Source organism: Protopterus annectens, chromosome 1.part0, assembly GCF_019279795.1.
Source record: "Protopterus annectens isolate FY-2018-M chromosome 1.part0, PAN1.0, whole genome shotgun sequence".
Classification (NCBI taxonomy): domain Eukaryota; kingdom Metazoa; phylum Chordata; order Ceratodontiformes; family Protopteridae; genus Protopterus; species Protopterus annectens.
Window position 1 is genome coordinate 936,458,308 of NC_056725.1, and position 20,043 is coordinate 936,478,350.

The 20,043-nt window shown below is 40.8% G+C and overlaps 1 protein-coding gene across 17 annotated transcripts in view; it reads right to left on the bottom strand.

Annotated features, from left to right (window-relative positions):
* PTPRK (protein tyrosine phosphatase receptor type K) overlaps positions 1–20,043 on the bottom strand; it is a 3,469,591-nt gene that overhangs the window by 1,372,579 nt on the left and 2,076,969 nt on the right. The gene's annotated exons all lie outside the window — the stretch shown is intronic.

Sequence of the window (20,043 nt, forward strand, 5' to 3'; positions counted from 1 at the left end):
TAAAAATGACTGGTGCTTCATGCACGTGTGTACACACAAAATATAAATCAAATGTGCATAAGCTGAAACTATATGACAAAGATGGAATCCCATCACCTCCACCTGCATAACTTTGTCATTCTAAGCTACACACAAGCTAATGAAAGTTTCAAAGTGATAGAATATTTGATTCTGCAAGGGTACAAGCTCCTATGCAGCTGGTACTTGGCACATCTAAGTATACACAGGCACAGCTGATAACTTGACCACTAAGCTCTTAGATAGATTTTTAACCTAGTCTGGGGCCATAAACTGCAATATTAGACCCATTACAGAGTACAACTCCCCTTTTGGTATGTACCTCACAAGACATCTACAACAACTTGAAAGGCCACAGAAATACCTCACAAACAGGATTACCGGCCTCAAACAGATGCCCTACGCAGACGGTCTCAAAAAACTCCAGCTTTACTCCATTGCATATCGCCTACTCAGAGGCAATCTCTGCCTAACATACAAAGCTATGAAACCCAGAGCTGTTGGACATGTTCCACTTACTCCCAATCCCTCCGAGCTACATGCTCTAGGGATCTAAACCTTGCCACCAGAATAAACAGAACATGTTGGAGGGATAGATTCCTGTCTCAGAGATTTCCCATACTCTGGAACAAACTACCTATCTATATCAAACAAAGCTCCTCATTAGCACTCTTCAAGAAAAATCTTGATGATTGGAAGGGAGATAGGAAATTCACCGCAGGGATCACTTCTGTGGCTCTGCTTGACAGGGGCACAGGAAAATAATGTTCTTGGGTGACGAAAGCCAGGGTACCTTTTTGGCTAGGCATATATAGGCCCTAGGGCCAACAGCCTAGTACCTACCCATGAACCCTATAATGCACAGGCTATAAAATTATCCAGACAAACCTAGCTTTATAATTAAAGATGGATCCACTCATTATCTGCCTGAATTAGAAAACAGCTAATCAAATACAACTGTTAAAAGAGGTACCAATTACTTTAACAGTATGAAAGAAAAGAAGCTTTCTGTATCAAAATAGTGATATAAAGTTTATTTTGCTGAAGAAATGGATTTACTGCTGTTCACAGTGCTGGTGGGGGAAAACAAAGAATAGAAATAAATGTAACTCAGCTGCAGAACCAAATAAGAAAGCATTGCTGCAATTTCCAAAGGTTAATTCAAGAGGGATAAATGGAAAAAAAAGAGACAAACCTGTTGACCCCACGCCATCTCTCAGCCACAGCATGATTTAATAAGTAGCTTGAGATAACAGATAAAATGAAAATTCAATTTCTCTACCACTTGCTAAGCAACATGTGATATGACAGGTCAATATCAATGCCTCTCTGTAGATATTATCCCCTAGTTATTCAGACATCGTTGTGAGGATAAAAACATTTATTGTAACAAGAGAAGCAAGGATAGCGCTTGCATTTTCCTAAAACCAAACTTATTATCTACTTGTCTCAGGCAGGGGAAATGAAATAAGATGTCTCAAATGCATGTGACAGAAAAGCCATTTGCAGAGATGCACAAAAAGTTTTAACATAAAAGTGATGTTTTGATTTAACTTCTGCTCAATGTTTTTCAGCAATAAATGTGATGGGTGAATGATTGCATTACATAAAGGATGTGAATTACCTTCCATTATCTTAGAGGTACGTACCTCAAAGGAAATCATAAAAGCTGTAATCGCATGCTTACAGGGAAGGGAAGCAGAGAAATCAATGCTGAAATGTTCACCTTTTTTTGTGTTACTTGAATAAACTTCAAAATCAGACTAGGCGTTTTACTTTCCTAACCTATTGAAAAAGATAAAAGTTTACAAAACAGATCTGAAAACATTTACTTATAATTTACATGAACATAAATACTGAATATATTGAAGACTTACCCTAACAAGTCTGCAGGAATGAAGAACCGCACACCAGAATAACGGTGGAAGGGCATCTGATTAGGGACAAGGCTGACTACGGCCTGGGAAGGAAACATTAACACACAATTAAAGGCACCCCTAATGAAGTAAATGGAGACAAAGTGAAGATGTCTGGAAAATAGGAGTTTTAATGGTGTTCTGCATATAAAAGGTGCAGTTTGACAGACAGAATTTTCTTCACATAACTGTGACCTTCCGTACAGATATGGCAAGCATATGTATATTGAAGACTCCCTGCCACTAGACAGGGGAAAGCCTCCCTCCTCCCCCATCCTCGAGCTTTGAACAGGCCAGTTAACATTATGCAAACTTCATCTGGGAGCAATGCCTGCATTTTCTTTTGCTTGGGGACTTTGGTGAAACATGAAGTATAACACTAAAGTGAAACAGAGAGAGACCCAGAAGACAGGGGCAGCTGACTGTTCACAGTACACCTGCATTTGAAGCAGAGTAATAGGGATCACTGCTGAGCACTGGAAAGCCATGAAGAGGTTTGATGTAAATCTATGAAAGAACCCAGCAGGATTTTAATGCTGCACTCCTCGGTTACAGGGTTTCAAAAGAAAAGTTCAATCACTAAGAAAACGATCAGGAGAAAGCAAGGTGCACATGGGGAACTTACAGTCTTTAATGGCTCCTCTGCTGAAATAAGACATTTTCTTGGAAAAAGAACAAACTTTATAAAGCTGATGAGTTAGGGACCAAAATAACTATTACAGATGCTCCAGAGATAACTAGGGGGAAAAAAAAACGTACTAGCTCTTTTTAAACTGTCAATTCCCACAGCAACTGCTTTGCTTGATACAGAGGCTGGCATCCTAAAGAAGGTACAAAGAATGGTACACAGTCCAGCTGTAGCTTCTAAGAATACCCCTCATATCACTGAACCACAGGGGAACCCTGCAGACACACAGAATAAAATGTTACTGGTTGTTAAAAGAAACTGATTTGACTGCTTCTTTTCATCTCTTTCTTTCTTTTTAGACTTGACAAAAAAGAGAAACAGCTGTACAAGATGTCTGTGGATTTCGAGCATTGCCCAATTCATTTCCATTACCTGAACTCCAACATTAAAAAAAGTGGTTTACTTAAGTGAAGGAAGATATATTTTCTCAGTCTGGAAGCTTCATGGTGTTAAGCTGTGTGACTAAATGAATGTCTATATCGAAGCTTCTAATGAAGCAAAGGATGTCTGAACCTGAGGTTCTTCTTACAATTCTGATATTTCTCTTTGCTGAACACTTCATATCACCAACAAAAGATGGAATTCTGTTCAATAGCTTTTTTCCCTATAGATCTACCCTTTCCTTATGTTTATGTCTGTCCTAAATCTGTTACTGCTACTTTTGTGTGTACCCCCCCCCCCCCCCCCACACCTTATTTTCACTGATAAAACCTTCAAAAGTATTTAAAAAATAGCACCACAATCAAAGCACAGCTTAAGCTTCAGGACAAAGCCAAAAATTATTTGGGGGGGGGGGGGGCGCAGAGGAACACAATCAGGAATCAGGAACAATTTTTAATTATTATTCCAATTCACTTAAGTTAATACCACACAATGCATTTTCTGAGCAATAAGTTTGAAACTTTAATGACTGGTAGTATTGAGGGCGTTTAATTTTCAGTGATTTAGTAGGAAATCAAAAATATTGCAACTGACAGGCCAAAAATAAAGTTATGCATTAAGATATTTGCCAGATTTTTAAATAAATATAAAGTTGCAGGGACATTCCATTAAGAGTCACTTTTGAATACAAATGATACAAGATTCTGCCACCGCATATCATTAGAGTGAAAGCTGCCAAGAATCATGCGGGAGAGAGCAATTCATCTGTACACACATCCCTCAAATGCCAAGATTTTTGCCTCATATTTTTGGTCCGTTCCTCAAATAACTTCTCTTTTTTTCTGGTAAATCACTGAGGAATGAAGTCACTAAATTGTGCTATACATTTGAGCTTCAGACATCATATCCTCCAGAACACGCATGCTAACAAATCCTGTTGTTCTAGCTACTTCCTAAATTTATAAGAGCAATATTTAAAATCTGCTCCTATTTTTGGGCCCTTGTCTCTATATCATTTTAAGCTTTGTCCAGATTTCTTGTACAAAGAGCTTGAGAGGTACACATCTGTAGCACGCCCTTCTGTCTACAACAGAAAAATAGAGAGAAGACATTTCCAATTTATGTCACCAGTAACTACATTTTAACAGTAATACGTGTCAAAAACATTCTAAGCGACAATTAAATAGCAGTGTGAAGAGACTGTCAGAGAGCTCCTTTCTAAATTTCTGGTTTTGGTCTATATTTTAACAGTGGTTTTTAGTTTTCTTAATTTCTATATAAGCATGCATGCAAACAGAAAAAAAAATAACAAGCTGACTTCTTGCTGAAACACTGTAAAAGTGAATCCTTAAGTTCTGCACACTTATCTGCACTTACTTCAATATGTAAGTGTAACAGATCATTTGAATTGCCTAGACGTAGTAAGACAGTACAGTTTTGTACCTACCATAAATGTAGATGTTCGAGTGTTCACACTGCTGCAGTCATTACATTTGGGTTATCCTGCCGTCAGGCGGTCCCGCAGTCGGCCAGAGTTCCAAAGTCTTGGTCCGGCGTCAGTTGCTGTCGCTTCTTCCCTGACGTCAGTGTGCCATGGGTATATAAGATGCATCCGACACCATTTTCTTCAGTTGTTCTTGCCCCAGATGTCAGGTGCCCCCAAGTAGGTAGGCAATACATATTGCTAATAAAACATGTATAAAAAATAAAAACAATACCTTCAGTTACAAGCAAATACACCACAAAGGTTGTATAGGATAGAAAGGTATAGATAAGTCCAGCTAGGACAGGGGGGATGGGGGGAGGGTAACCTGGACTGCAGCAGTATGAACACTCGAACATCTACATTTATGGTAGGTACAAAACCGTACTATGTTCATCATGTTACACTGCTGCAGTTTAGAATCCCAAAGCTAAGGTTGAGTGGCTGGTCTATAAAGAGTTAGGATTGGCTATGAGGCCGTGCAGAACTGCAGTGGCAAATCCTGCTCTGGATTTAGAGTAAAGAGGCAAGTGGTAATGCTTGGTAAAGGCGTGCACTGAACTCCAAGTTGCAGCCTCCAAAATTTCCTTGGTTGGTACTCCTCTGAGAAGGGCTGTCGAAGTGGCTGTTGCTCTGGTAGAATGTGGCCTAATGTTATTAGGGACTGATTTTCCATGCTGTGTGTATAGCAATAACGAATACAGTGTCCTATCCTTTTGGAAATAGTCTGTTTTGAGATAGCCTTGCCCTGTGATTCTGCAGCATATGCTACAAACAGTTGCTCAGTTTTCCTGAAAGCTTTTGTTTTGCCCAAGTAGAAGTGTAGCTGCCTGTGTATGTCCAAAGAGTGCAGACGTTTCTCCCCTTTATTCTGGGGGTTTGGATAAAAAGTTGGAAAATGGATGGTTTGGTTAAGAGCCACACTAGATACCACCTTTGGCATAAAGGTAGGGTTTGTCCTTAAAGAAACCCTGTCCTGATGAAAGATTATAAAAGGTTCCACTGCCATTAATGCCTGTAGCTCTGAGACTCTTCGTGCTGAAGTTACTGCCAGGAGCAGAGCTGTTTTCCATGATAAAAATTTTAGATTGGCTGGCTCAAAAGGTGGCAAGGTCAGTTTTTCCAAAACAAAATTGAGGTCCCAAGTTGGTGTTGGTGCTCTCCGGGGCAGTCTTATGTTTTTAGCCCCTCTGAGGTACTGCTTTAGCAAGGGATGAGAGAATAAAGTAGGATCCGTGTTGTAATGTGCTGAAATGGCAGAGGCATGGATCTTAATTGATGAAAAGGATAGGCCTCTGTCCAGCATCTCAGTTAAGTATTGTAAAATCTGAGGAATGTTTGGGACAACAGGGTCAAGGCTTTGAGCCTGGTTCCAGGCACAGAATCTCTTCCATTTTTCTAAGTAAGATTAACTGGTGCTAGGCCTCCTGGCCTCCAAGATGACATCCATAACAGCTTTAGAGAGAGGTGTTGCCTGGTTGACTAATGAATCTGTCATGCAGCCAGGTTTAGGGTTTTGCGCTGACCGTGCAGGATCGGATTGTTGTGTTGAGTCAGAAGGTGTGAAATTTGAAGCAAAATCCATGGTGGGCCTTGAGCTAAGTTCTTTAAGATTGGGTACCAGTGCTGGCGTGGCCAGTCTGGAGCAATCAGGATCATCTGTGGTTTTTCTTGTCTGGCTTTTAGGAGTACCTTTGAAAGGAGAGGCAGTGGTGGGAAGGCATAAACTTTTAGGCTTTTCCAGCTGAACGAAAGAGCATCCACTTTCCATGCTTGTGTGTAAGTCCTTGTGCAGAATTTTTGTAGTTGGCAATTCAGTGGGGAGGCAAAAAGATCTATTTCTGGGCATCCCCATTTTTTGCGTTACCATGATGAAGATTTGTGGATTCAATTTCCATTTGTGAGGGTCCATGATATTTCTGCTTAGATCGTCTGCCAGAGTATTTTTCTTTCCTGGCAGGAATTGTGCTTGCAGATGAACTTGATAAGTTAGAGCTGTGTTCCACAAGGTCATGGCTTGCCTGCATAGGGGATAAGAATGAGTGCCCCCTTGCTTGTTTATGTACCACATTACTGTGGTGTTGTCTGTCTTTAATAATAATTGTCCTGGATGCAGAAGGTCCTTGAAAGTTGTTAGGACATTTTGAACAGCCAAAATCTCTTTTTGATTGATGTGAAGATGCATTTGGTCTGTGGTCCACTTGCCCTGAATACATTTTCCTGCCATGTGTGCTCCCCAGGTGTAATCCGAATCATCTGTTGTTAGAGTCTGCCTGGCTGTGGGTAGAGTGAAAGGCTGACCCTTGTTGAGTTGACATACCTGTGCCCACCATCGAAACTCCAGTTGTAGGCAGGGAATTATTGGTATTACTGCTTCCAAACTGTGAGAGTGTTGAGTCCAAACACTTTTTAGGTACCACTGTAATTTCCTCATATGCAGTCTGGCATATGGAACTAGTAGTATGCAGGATGCCATGAATCCCAGGGCCTGCAGAATTTTTCTTGCAGGGAGATGAGATTTTTTTGCCAGTAATTGAAAATATTGAGTCAGTTGTCCTTTTTTGTCTGGCGTGAGATAAGCCGTCTGGGCTGTTGTATTTAAGCTGGCACCCAGGAATATTTTCTGTTGCGAGGGGACTAGTTTTGACTTCTTTTCATTTACTGTGTACCCTAGAGAAATTAGCAACCTTTTTACAAACGCCAGACGCTTTAGAAGAATGTTCTTTCTCCCTGCTTGAATGAGGCAGTCATCCAGGTATGGATATATTTGACTTCCTTTTTGTTTGCAAAATGCAATTACTGGTGCCAGGCACTTTGTAAAGACCCTGGGTGCAGTAGATAAGCCAAAGGGCAGTGCAGAGAATTGGTAGTGCATTGTACCAGCATGGACTCTGAGGTATCTTCTGCAATCTTGTCTGATAGGGGCATGCAGGTATGCCTCTCTGAGGTCTAAAGTAACAAGCCAAGCCTTCTTGCCCAGCATGGGAAGAAGCTTCTGTAGTGTCAACATTTTGAATTTCGAAACATCCAAATACGTATTTAGAGTTGAAAGGTCCAATATGGGTCTCCAGGTCCTTTCTGGGGACCAGGAAGAGTCTTGAGTAAAATCCTTGTCCTTGTTCCTGCTGTGGTACTTTTTGAATAGCTCTCATGTCCATGACGGCTGAACTTTCTTTTTGAGCCTCTGCCCATTGATTTTGTGGCAGGTTTGGCATTCCTTTTAGCCTTGGTAAAGTGTGAAAGTGGAACCTGTAACCTTGAGACACAATATTCAGAACCCATTTGTCTTGGGTGATTGTTTTCCAATTTTGAGAAAAAAGTGCTAGTTTTCCCCCTAAGGGGGCTGCCAAAAGGGAAGTGCTTAGCATACGAAGGGGGAAGTCATTGGGACTGTTTCCTGTAAGGTTGAGACTTGTCCTCAGCTCCTTTTGGAGTTGAGGTACTCCACTGTCGTTGTCTGTAAGAGCCTTGGGATTGAGATCTGCTTCTTGGGCGCCTGCATCTGCCTCTCTGTGGCCTGTCTGACACTGGAAAGGACCAATTCTTTGTAGGCCAATTTCTGCTAAATCGAGGTGGCTGTACCTGTAAGAAATCTTTGACTGCATAGATTTAGCTTTACCCTACATTTTCTTTAACACCTCTTCTTCCTTAACACCAAACAAGGTATCATGCTGTAACGGAGCATCCAATAATTTTGCCTTAACATAATCAGGTAAACTTTGTTCTTTTAACCAAGCATGTCTTTGAATCACAGAACTTGTAACTGCGGCTCTACAAGAGGCCTCTAAAGAATCAAAACCACATTGCAGAGTATGTTTTCCCACCTGTTCAACTGCATGCAATAAATCCTGCATTTCTTTATAGTCAGGAGCTTCTGAGCTTGCAAGCATTTTCTGTTTTAACTGAGCCATTAAATATTGTTGGTACTTAAGCATGTGAAACTGGCAATTTAAAGCCCTTACTGCTAAAGTTGCAGAAGTGTAAACTTTCTTCCCCCATCTAACCAATGCTCTAGAATCTCTGTCAGAGGGGACTGGATTCTCTGCAGTGGAAGTCTTAACCCCTTTGGGACCCTGGGAAATGGTTTCTGGGTCAGCAGAAGGGTTAGTATAAAGAAACTTGAGAGTCAGGGACTCTATAATACCTATCTGGCTTGGCTGGTGCAGGGGGCAAAGAATCAGGAGATAAGCTGGATTCAGAGAACACATCATCTACAATATCTAACACAGGCGGAATAGCCAGGGGCCTGTGCTGAGGCAATAAAAGGAAGTCACTGAGCCTTTTCTTGGATTTTGAATTTTCCTGACTTTCCCAATGGAAATGCTCCCTTATGGTATGTAAAGTTTCCCCAAAAGAGTAATCCTCAGGAGGAGAGGCTGAAGGGATAGATTCTTCAGCTTCAGAGTCCTCATAGGGGGGTAGAGTGTATCCCTGGTCTGAAGAGGAATCAGAGGAAATGGAAACCTGAGCAGAGAAATCATAGTCGGCATCCTGCCTAGGCCTTTTCTCAAGAGGGGGATGGGAACCCCTGATTAGAGTAATGAGGTCTTCGGCCATTTTGAGCATCTGTTTCTTAGGCATGGAGGACTGTCCAGGAGAATGCTGTACTTGCTTCTTTGTTTTAATGGTGTTTTTGTCTTGGCTGTTGCTTTAATGGTAAGTTGTGAAGGTCTGAAAACACCCTCAGAAGCTGATGCCTGCTCAGCGGCTCCAGACCCATCTGAGGGATTAGTTTCCGTAGGCCCAATACCTTGAGTTTCAAGAGGCCTAGTTGTCTCCACGTGGGAGTCGGAGGGAGCCTGTGGCTCTAAGGTAGCGGGTGTCAGGGACTGCAAAAGCGCCTCACTGAGAACCGGCGACTGGCCTAGAAGAGGCTTCGTTGTCGGTTTTGGACCTCAGATGCCTGTCTTTATCCTTGTCTTTGCGTTTTTTAAGAATTGCGGTAGTCGGTTGTTCCGACGGCATTGTATAGTTGAACCTTCAGCCAAAGTAGTGCAAAGCAAAATCAAAACGTCGTTTTATAGAGCGTTTGTTAAATCTAGCACAAAACTGACTAGTGACGTCATGGGCCTAGGCATGGAATACAGTAAGAGTGGAAGTCCTTATGAGGTATTTGCTTCCCACAAGAAATACAATTATTAACTTTTTCTGACATTGGTCTGAGGCAAAAAAAAAGTTTCCCCAATGGGGTACTTAGCTTTATTGAAGACTTCGGATCTGAAATTCGACTTTGAAAATCTCAGGAGTCGGCCAACCAGCACTTGCGAACTGCTTTTGCTTCGGGCACCGCACGGCAAGAAAGACTGAAGAAAATGGTGTCAGATGCATCTTATATACCCCTGGTGCACTGACGTCAGGGAAGAAGCGACAGCAACCGACGCCGGACCAAGACTTTGGAACTCTGGCCGACTGCGGGACTGCCTGACAGCAGGATAACCCAAGTGTAATGACTGCAGCAGTGTAACACTATGAACATCTTACGTTTAATGTTATTGGCTGCCAAAAAAAACAATTACTACAACACTTTTTGTATGTCACAAAATGACAAGTGTGCCTTTATTTTCAGAATGGGGGGGGGCTCTAAGTGGTAGCCGACGACTGATGTGATAAATATGGGATGGAGTCAAGAGACAAAGAAAGATGATTTTAGACGAAAGCCCTTAAAGAAATGAATAACCATACAGAACATTATATTCGTGAAGTACTTTAAGAACTAAGTCAACACAGGAATGGATTAAGGACATTTTGTGAATAGGGATGACTGCAAGTAGGGATATAGAAAACAGGCAAAAGAGGCCTTGGACTTACTGGAAGAAATTAGTAAAGAAACCAAAGTATTGGGAGCAAATAACTCTGGAGGGAAAGGTTATAGACTGAAATGTGGCAAGTGGAAGTTTGGGCCACAGGCTAGAGACTGCCTTCCCTACCATGGCTTAATAAAGGCATAAGCAAAGAGAAAGGGATAAGGGTGTGCTATGTGAAAGACCAGCTCTGGTAAAGTGAGTACAGAACAGAAGGCGATGATAAAAACGAATTATTAATGTATATAAAATACTGAATGGAACTGTATGAATCAAACAAAGGAGGTTAGAATACTGGGAAGAGAAAATAAAAATGTAATTTACAAATGAACAATGGGAAGAAATTTTTAAGGTACCTAATTAAGTAACAAAGTCCAGAAGGACTGGACTTCTCTAAGTATATTTATATCACAAGCAAAATTCAGAGATTTTTTTTTTTTTCACAAGCAGATGGCAAATGTTGGAGTTGTGAGGGAGAGAGGTAAATAGGATCAAGTTTTTTTGGGACTCTAGCTGGTTGACAGATTTAAAAATAAAAAAAACACCCTCAGAGAAAATTGTCAGAAATACTGGTTGAACAAATGACTAAGTAAATGATAATTTTGAGTTAGTAATAAAGGATCTTAAATGCCTAGACACAGAAAGGCCTTACTAAGTTTAATGTTACTGGCTGCAAAAAAAGCAATTACTAGAAAACTGAAATAAAAATCTAAACTAAATGTAACTGAAGTACTGAATATTGTAAATCGGATAAAAGAACTGGAGATGAGAACTTTAGTAAGGGACATACCTCTCAACCTCTTAGAGCAAAAAAACTGGACAAAGCCTAAAATGATGGGGGAGACAAATAGGGACAGATTTTAAATACTGCCCTTACAAACTTAGAAAGTTGATAGAATGATAGGTTTTGCATTAGCATGAATTTTCCGAAGGATGTGGGGTCTTAAACTCAAATGTTTGTCATTATTTAATGACTTCAATCTTCAGCTATTTGTTAGGACAGATTTTAGGAGGAACACACCAAAAATACGAGGCAGAAATCTGGACGTTCTACTCAAACCTGTACAGCTGAGAAGTATGGTAAGGGAAAAGAGCAAATTACACAGAAATAAATGGAATATGCGGGAACAATACATACAGAACAATGTTCAGAAGGGGGAGGGAAATGAAATTTAATAGAGGGCAGGAAATGAGCGAGTTATGCAACACCTGAGTGAATGAGAATTGTTCATGTATATTGTATGAAAATAAAAGGTTAGTATATAGTTTGATTCCTTTTGAAATACTGTACAAGTACATATGCCAATTTTAAAAATTGACATGCTAAATAAAGATGCTTTAAAAGTTGTTGTTGTGTCTTTCGGCTTATCCCAGTTAGGGGTCGCCACAGCGGAACTCCGGTCTGCTAATGTTTGGTAGTGGATTTTTACGTGCCGAGTTACCAGCCCTGATGCACAACCTTCGTTTAAAAGTAAATATATATATTTTTTGGGTGGGGATGTGCCTTTGACTTGGGAAAGAGCAGTAGTGGTAGTTATACCAAAGGAGGGGAAAGATGCCCTATTGTCTAGGGTCATTCAGATCTATTTCAATTCCGAATCATGACGGTGACGTGTACAGGAAATTAAGGCAAAAGTAATGGCAAAGACATTGCTGAGAATAACAGAACTGGATCAGTGTAGGTTTACAGAAGGTAGGCAAACATCTGACATTTTATTTATATATTTATTTGTCATTTGTTGATCAGGACAGTCCAACTGGGCTAGTGCCCCTTTTCAGCAGATGCCCGGGGAGAAAAGTTCCACAGTACAATTATGCAAAGGTTACAGAAATTGACTTAATGTACTATTAACAATACAATAAAAATTAAAGAATTGTAGTGGAGGCCAAAAAAAGCTGTTCTTTTAGGTACAAGTTTAAAAATCAGTAAGAAATACATTTCGTATAAGACATTTATCTTGAAACAGGTAGTGACAATAAGCTAGCAAACAGAAAATGCCATAAGCATAGTTCTCTATGGAGAACTGTGCTTTTGAAATGCTTATTTTTAGCAGCAATAGTGTGTGAGGATGTTAAGTATGAGGCAGTTTTCAGGTGGGATATAGGCATCATGTTATCCTATTATTATAGTATCACAGGGGGTTACTTGGCTATTGGCCCTAAGGCCTCTACAAGCCTACTCATGTTATACCCTTCCCCTTATGGATCAAGATATATAAGTCTATGTTTAAGTATGAATCTAAGCTCAGCACCAGCTATCCATCTCAGAGGGACACAGATGAAACCTGCAGTGAAAATGTATGATTTCCTATCAAAATATCTAGGTTACACTTAAATAGGGTAATTGAGGAGCTCTGTTTTACATGAACTGAGAATTAGTTCCAGAGGAGTGGCAATATCTGTCTCTCCAATATGCCCTGCTAATATTGCAGGCTAAGTTAAGATTCTTAGAGCGAGTGAATCTTGTCCCAGTGGATTTGCAGCAGCTTCATCAAGGCATGGTCTGACCTCCTCTGTAGGCCAGGCACGAGTCTCCTTTAAGCAGTCTATGCGACATTGAGTAAAGTGATAGAGCCTTCAGTCTGTCCGTGTAGGTCATACATTGTATGCCCTGAAATTTCTTAGTGAGAAACTTCTGAGGTCTCTTCAGATGCTGTAGATGTCTGGTGAGGCACATACAGAAAGAAGCATTGCACTCTATTATTGGTCTAATAAGAGCAGAGTACAGGGGAGTTACAACCGCCTTAGCTTTGGATGCTACACTCTTGCTTATGAGGTGTGCATGCAGAAGGTCTTCCTTACTACTGTGGACAACTGGTGATCAAAATTGAAGTCGCTATCAACTTGCATTCCTAAATCCCTCATCACTGGGTTTGAACTTAGGGGTGATTATTAATGTTGTAACTAGCATGGCTTTCTCCTTTGCCAAAGCGGATGATAATGCATTTTTTGCATTTAGTTTAAGTCCGTGGCTGTGACACCAATCATTTGTCAGTGTAAGTCCATTTTCTAGTATGTTGACATCTTTGAGGGATTCAATGATTGCAGTCATCAGCAAACTTGGTAAGCCATAGGCCATCTATTTTTTGCCTGGACTTCTGAAAAATAGATACCAAACAGTAGGAGGCCTAGAGCAGATCCTTGTGGAACACCATTATAACAGGTCTACTAGTAAAGGTGGCATCCCCAATTTTGACTGTGTGTGTTCAGTTTGTGAGCCAGTTGGCAACCCATCTAGTGACGTAAGGGCTAGTCCCCAGCTGGGTGAGTTTCTCAATGATGTCTGAGTGAGGGATTGTGTCAAAGGCCTTGGCTAGGTTGAGACAGGCAGTGTGACCTGTTTTGCCTTCATCCAGGGCCTTGATAACATTTTTGAAGAAGCCAACCAGGTTTAGCAGGCAAGATCTGCACTTAATGAAGACAAACTGGGTCATGTCAAGAGTTTGAAGATCACCTACATCCTTGTTGATAAGGTCTGTGATGATTTTCTCCGTGGCTTTGCAGATAACGCTGGTTAGGCTTATGGTTCTGTAACTGACACTGAAGAGCATGCTCAGCGGTTCTGCTAACTCCTCTTTTAGACCATTTAATAAGCAGCCTGGGATGTTGTCTAGTCCCTTAGAGGCTAAGGTGACTATGACCTGCTCTCTGGAGATACTAGACAGAGGACTGGTAACAGGTATGTTATGGGGTAGAATTGATGGGGACAGAGGGAGTGAAGTTTTTGCCAAACTGTCTGCTAGCAGGTTGGCAATATCCTCAGGTTCAGTATACGTTGTACCACCCACAACTAGTTTGGCACAAATCTGGGCCTTCCCTTTCAGATTCTGGACGCAGCTAAAGAATGCTTTGCAATCTTCCTTAGCTTTTGATGCTAATTTAGTTTCATAATTAGCTTTACAGGACTTTACAAAATGTGCAATCTGTTTAACTTGTGCTTTGGAGGGAGTTTTCCTTTGCCGGGACTGTCCCCTCTTGTTATTTGACAGCAGTCTGTTTCTCTTATTGTATAACCTATTTATGCTGGATGTCCACCAGGGTGGCTTATTTTTCATGAGGATCTTGATTTGATCCATTCAGGTACAGCTAAGTCTATACACTTATATAGGTGTTTATACAGGACATGTGTGTACACCTCAGTATGGGGGGAGGTCACTGCTGTTAGTGTTGGCAGGGGGTCTGAAACTGCTGAAGTCACTGCTCAGTAGGCTAAAGTTTGCTTTGGAGAAATGTTTTTAATCTTTTTGCTCTTGAGGGTGGGGCGGGTGCAACTGTTACTAAGAATGAAACTGATTTATGATCGGACTTTACCAGAGAAGGCCCCACACATGGGATGATGCAGTGATTCCCCCATGTTGGTGAGCACTATGTCAAGGATGTTAGTCATCACCTCCACAAGGGGCTCTATCTGTTCCAGAGCATTTGTGTGAAAGTCCATGAACCTTTGGGAGAGCACATTTGTGCTCATATATGTTACTCAATCAACAGAAGGATAAAGTCATCCATTACCAATGTATTTAGCTGTACTCAGAGTGAATCATGTAGGTCCAGGTAGGCTGTGTGTTTTTTCTGGTTCATGGTGGGGACCTCTAGCTAATGACCTGGAGGGAGGGGGTTTCCTATAGTAAAGATGGACTTAGAGTAACTCTATGGAGTCGTACTATTTAACCAGTCTAGATGTGTATTTGTCTTTAATAAAGATGGATACTCCTTGCTTGTTTTTTTTTTTCACATTCGTTGGGTGGTCTGAACATGTGGAAGGCATTGTAGCTTTGCATGGCTGTGATACTCTCTGGGGCCTTGAAACATGCTTCTATGACTGCGCAGACATCAGCATTTTCCAGGGTGAGAAGTGCTTCAAGTGAGTGCAGCTTCTGTTTAAGACTCCTGACATTAAACAGTTTGTTTCTAGAGAATATTTTTGTGTCGGGCATTTTGTTCTTATGACATTGCCTAAAAAAGGCACTATGGGGAAGGCAAATACCTTTGCCAGCAACCTAAAGCCTATAGGTGACAGGTGAAGACCATTTCTGGCAAAGCAGCATTGTCTGCTGACCACATCATCCCAGGTTGTCAGATAGTGGATCCTTCTGGACTGACACCAAAAGCTAAGCCAATTGTTGAAATCGATCTTTTTTTTGTTTGCATTGTGGCATCATCCTGGGTGAGGGAAGAATGTTGCTTAGGGCTAGGGACATAACTGACTAGGACAATCTGAAAGTTTCATCATGCCTCTCTTCTCATAATCCAGTGCCATACATTTCAAGTCATTCACTCCAACATGGACTATGACAGAGTCATAACAGTACCTGTTGTCAAGAGACCTGAGCGAACGAGTGATTTGGTGGATCCCGGCACCAGACAGGCAGCTGACTGTGACCTTCTCCTTGTCCAGCCTAGTGAGGGGACATCTGTGTGTCTCACTATGGAGTCGCCTATGACCAAGACATTTGGTTTAGACAGGTATTGCCTTAGACGCTTATTAGGTGAGACACTAATATGTGTGTTATGTGTAGTAGGTGATGTTGTGACCGTACAATGTGGAGAAGATTTGCGTTTGGGTGGTCTTTGCTCTTCTGGTATATTTCTAGTGAGTACCCTTCACATATATGGGTTTATGTGGTGTGTGCTGTATTTTTGGTATGTGTGGGAGGTAAACTGTGGGTGCTGACAACCTGCCTGGTATTTGGTTTATTACGAGAGAGAGAGAGAGCATTTATTCCAGAGTCACAGTATAGCTACATCTCTCACATATTGTGTTTGTATGTTTTAGGAGTAGCAGGTTGTCTGTATACATGAGGCAATTGTACATTGCCTCAGGATACCCATGTTAATCAGGCTGGCTAGAGAAACACTGGGAAATGGACCTTCCATTATGTCAGGTGTACTCTGTAATAAGTGGTAGAGGAAGAGCTAGATGGACTAGGTTCTGTTGTACAACTAGTAAAATCAGCTAATCTATGGGAGGTTTAGGTGTAGAGACCTGTGCTGGTGCCTCAAAAAGAGCAGGTGGGTTGCTCTCTGGACAGCACTGTCCAACTGCATTGCGCGCTGATTAGCAGGAAAGCTTAGGAGGGTTCCCTAGCAGTTATCCACTGAAAATTCAACTTGTTTAGCATTTTTGTTTATACACGGCAGTGCTAACCCCCACTGCACGGTGTGCCACTATGCGCAAACACTGTGTTTAAATATCAGCTAAGTAAAACAGTTTTCAAACAATCCAACCAATAGGAAAGATCAGGTCTGAGTCTTGTTCCAACAATCCCCAAATCAGATGGGTCTTGACTACACTCTTCTGCCACAAGGGCATAGGAGGGCCCTCTTAATGTAAGATGGCTGGCTTTAGTGCTCAGAAAATGCCAAACAGTCTAAATTCAGCAAGTCTGAATCTAGCCTATACTATAAATTGTTCAAATACTGTACATAGGCAGTGCAAAAAACATGGTCACAAACAATAAAAATAATATAAAGAATGTGATAAAAACAGTTGCAAGCAATTTAAAACTGCAAAGACGGTTATAAAATTCTTATTTTTCAAGAGATTTCACAGGATTCCTTGGATTTTGTTCAGACTGACTTCAGATCTCTGGCATTATCATCAGAACCTTTATGATTTAAAAGGGTTCGCTTGACAATAACAACGTATTGATGTTAATAGGTATGGAAGCTGAAAAAGCATTTGACAAAATTATTTGAGAAATTATGAACAGAGTTCTTGCGGCGTTTGGGTTTCCACAAATATGGGCAACACAAATATTAAATACCTACGAGGAGCTCAAGCTAGGGTGAAGTGGGGAGCTCAGCTGTCCAAAGTGTTCTTGTAACAGGAATTAAACAGAATTATCCACTTCCAATATTTCTCAGTGCTTTACATTTAGAATCATTACTCACGAACACAAGACAAGCTAACATAACTGGATATGAATAGAGAAACAGGAACAAAAAATAGACGATTCAACTTTAGCACTTTTTGTGGGCAATACAATATGTTGCTAATCCAGAATATGATATAAAAATTATATTTGATAAAACAAACATTTCAATAGTTCATTAAGGTATAAAGTAAATGAAACAAAAACAAAGAACTATGCCCCCCCACATGATTTGTTACAGAACATCCCTTTGTGCGGGGTCATGACATGATGAGATACTTGGGAGATTTGGCTGAAGTAGGATGCTAAGCAAGCAGCTAAGGAAATGTGCGGAAAAACAAAACACTCAACAAATTATGAGGCAGACAAGACTATGGAAACACTAACTTTTGGACAGTGATAAATTATAAACAATTAATCCCTCTGGTTTTTTATGCATGTCAGACTTGTATGTAATCAAGAGACTGGATATGGAAGAATATGAAAAAGGAAATTAAGGAGTTTACTAGGGAAAAACAAAGGAAAAAGAACAACACTGACAAAAGAGATCAAGGTGGTTCAGGGCATCCAAATTCGGAGTCATAATTTAAGACCAAAACAACTGGATTTGGGATATGGACTACTTACCCAAATGAAAACGCACGATAGGCATATTCCCTAATGAGGTAAAAAAACAGGTTCGACACAAATGCTCATTTATGATCTAGAAAATGAATGCAGAGAAATTTATATACACACTATTAAGCAAGTTTTCATGCTAAAGGTAGCTTCTCTCTGGAAAAACAGAATATGCCACCAATAGGTTATACTACACACAGCAAATAAGAAAGACACAAGAGAGAATGTTGTGAACAATGGAAGAATAAAAAAAGACAAGATTTTTCAAAGAGGAGGTAACAAAATGGGGACAGATAGACTTTTGGTTTGTTGAACTCAGATGAACTTGCGCATATGGGTCTAAAAGAGTGCAAGAAGATTTGCAGAGATTTAACATGGAGCGAATCATTAGATAAGACAATATACATTTGGTCAGACATTAAAATAAAAGAACTGACATTACGTTATTTTAAGGGTCATTTTAGAACTCTGAAGTGATACCTGGCAAATACAAGTTAAAATGTAGTTACTAAAATCCTCTCTTAAGACACATGGCTACCCAATCATAGCTCTCAACTTCACTGCTCCAGAATTGTGGTCAAAGCCAAAAACAGAGAGAGGACAAACCCCCAATATAAGGGATGATCTGTAAATGCTACCCTAAGTTTATAAAAAGTTAATATTAACATGTTTTCCTATCAACATACACTTTCTGAAGAAAAAAAAAATAGAAAACTAACAGCTGGCATTACATAAGGACTACAATCCTCAGTGACTGGCCAAGTGTCAGAAATTTTTTACAAGGGACAGAACACAAATGTGAGGCAAAATCAGGTATAATTGAGATGCATGCTGCCAGTATTGGGCTGTATAGGAAGAGCTAAAGCTATCATGCATTGAACAGACACAATCAAATCTAGGGGAGTTTAGCCTTGAAAGTAGTGTCTAGTGATCAACCACAAAAAACAGGGGATTGTTAATGGGCACACCACAGACTCTGCAGTGTTCAATGTACTTCCTAAAAACTGGAAGACTCACATAAGCGAAGCCCATGGGGACACCAAAGTAATGTCCGTGCAGCAAATGGCCAGTCATCCAGGCAAGGAAACACCTTGCAGCCTTTGCTTCACTGAAGCCACATCCTTGCATTTCAAATGCCCTGGGGGCTAAAGTGAGTCTAAATGAAAGGGCCCATAGCTGAGAGTGTCTTGTTCCAACCTGAAAGCAAAGGAACTTTATTCCTTGGTGATTTGTATGTACAGTTAAGTGTCTAGGAGGTCCACACATCACATCCAGTATCCACTTGACAATAAAACAACTCATCACACTCTGACAATCTGAAAATTGTTATTTTGGCATGAGATCCTTGGCTGTTTTGGCAGTTAAAAATAATTCTGGGAGGGAACCGGACCTGCTCTGCTTGTAAGTCTGGATGGGACTTTTTCTCTGAAGGCTTAAGACCTCTGACCTTGTCACCCTCTTCTAACGGGGAGTAACATTAAGAATGGGAAGGAACTGCAGAGAGAAAGTTATAAAATGGGACTTTGAGGCCCCTGGATATTATTACAGTGCAAATTCATGTGTCCCATGTGATGGCTATCCACACCAACGGATGGATGACCCCCAACTGTCTTCACAGTGTGACGGTCAGGCAAGGTCTCAGGGATTCTGCTACTGACCTCCCAAAACTAGTGACCACTACACAATGGATAGGTTGAGAATTCCTATACAAGGGTAGGTGTTCATATTGCACATTATCACCACATTCACATTGGCTCTTCCCACACTGCTGAAATCTTTGCTGCTACTGTTGTCCATGTCTGTAGCATGACTGATGTGGACTCTTCTTGCAGCATCAAAAGAAGAATTAGGGAATCTTGAATTTGATGCCAACAATTGAGACAGTCTTTACTTCTGCACACTCTTCACCAGCTGCCAGGTAATCCTTTCACTTGGGAATCAAACAGGTTAGTTCCACTGAATGGGGTACTACACAGAAGGAAACCTTGAAAGTCTGGGCCAAAGTAATGAACGGCAACCAGACGCAATAATACCCAATACCTCTGGTGCCTGTAATTCTCACTGCATCATCCTCAGCATTGTGTGCAAAGTGTACAGTCAGGCAGGCTACAGCTTAGTTACTGTGGGAGTCAAATGATTAGATTGGAGCCTTTCAACATACAGTTTCTCCATTTTTTGGACAGTGATTGCACATTAAATGGGAGTCACAGATATATATCTTTGGCTTGATTAGGCTAACCCTATTTGAAAATGGAGGCATGGTCTA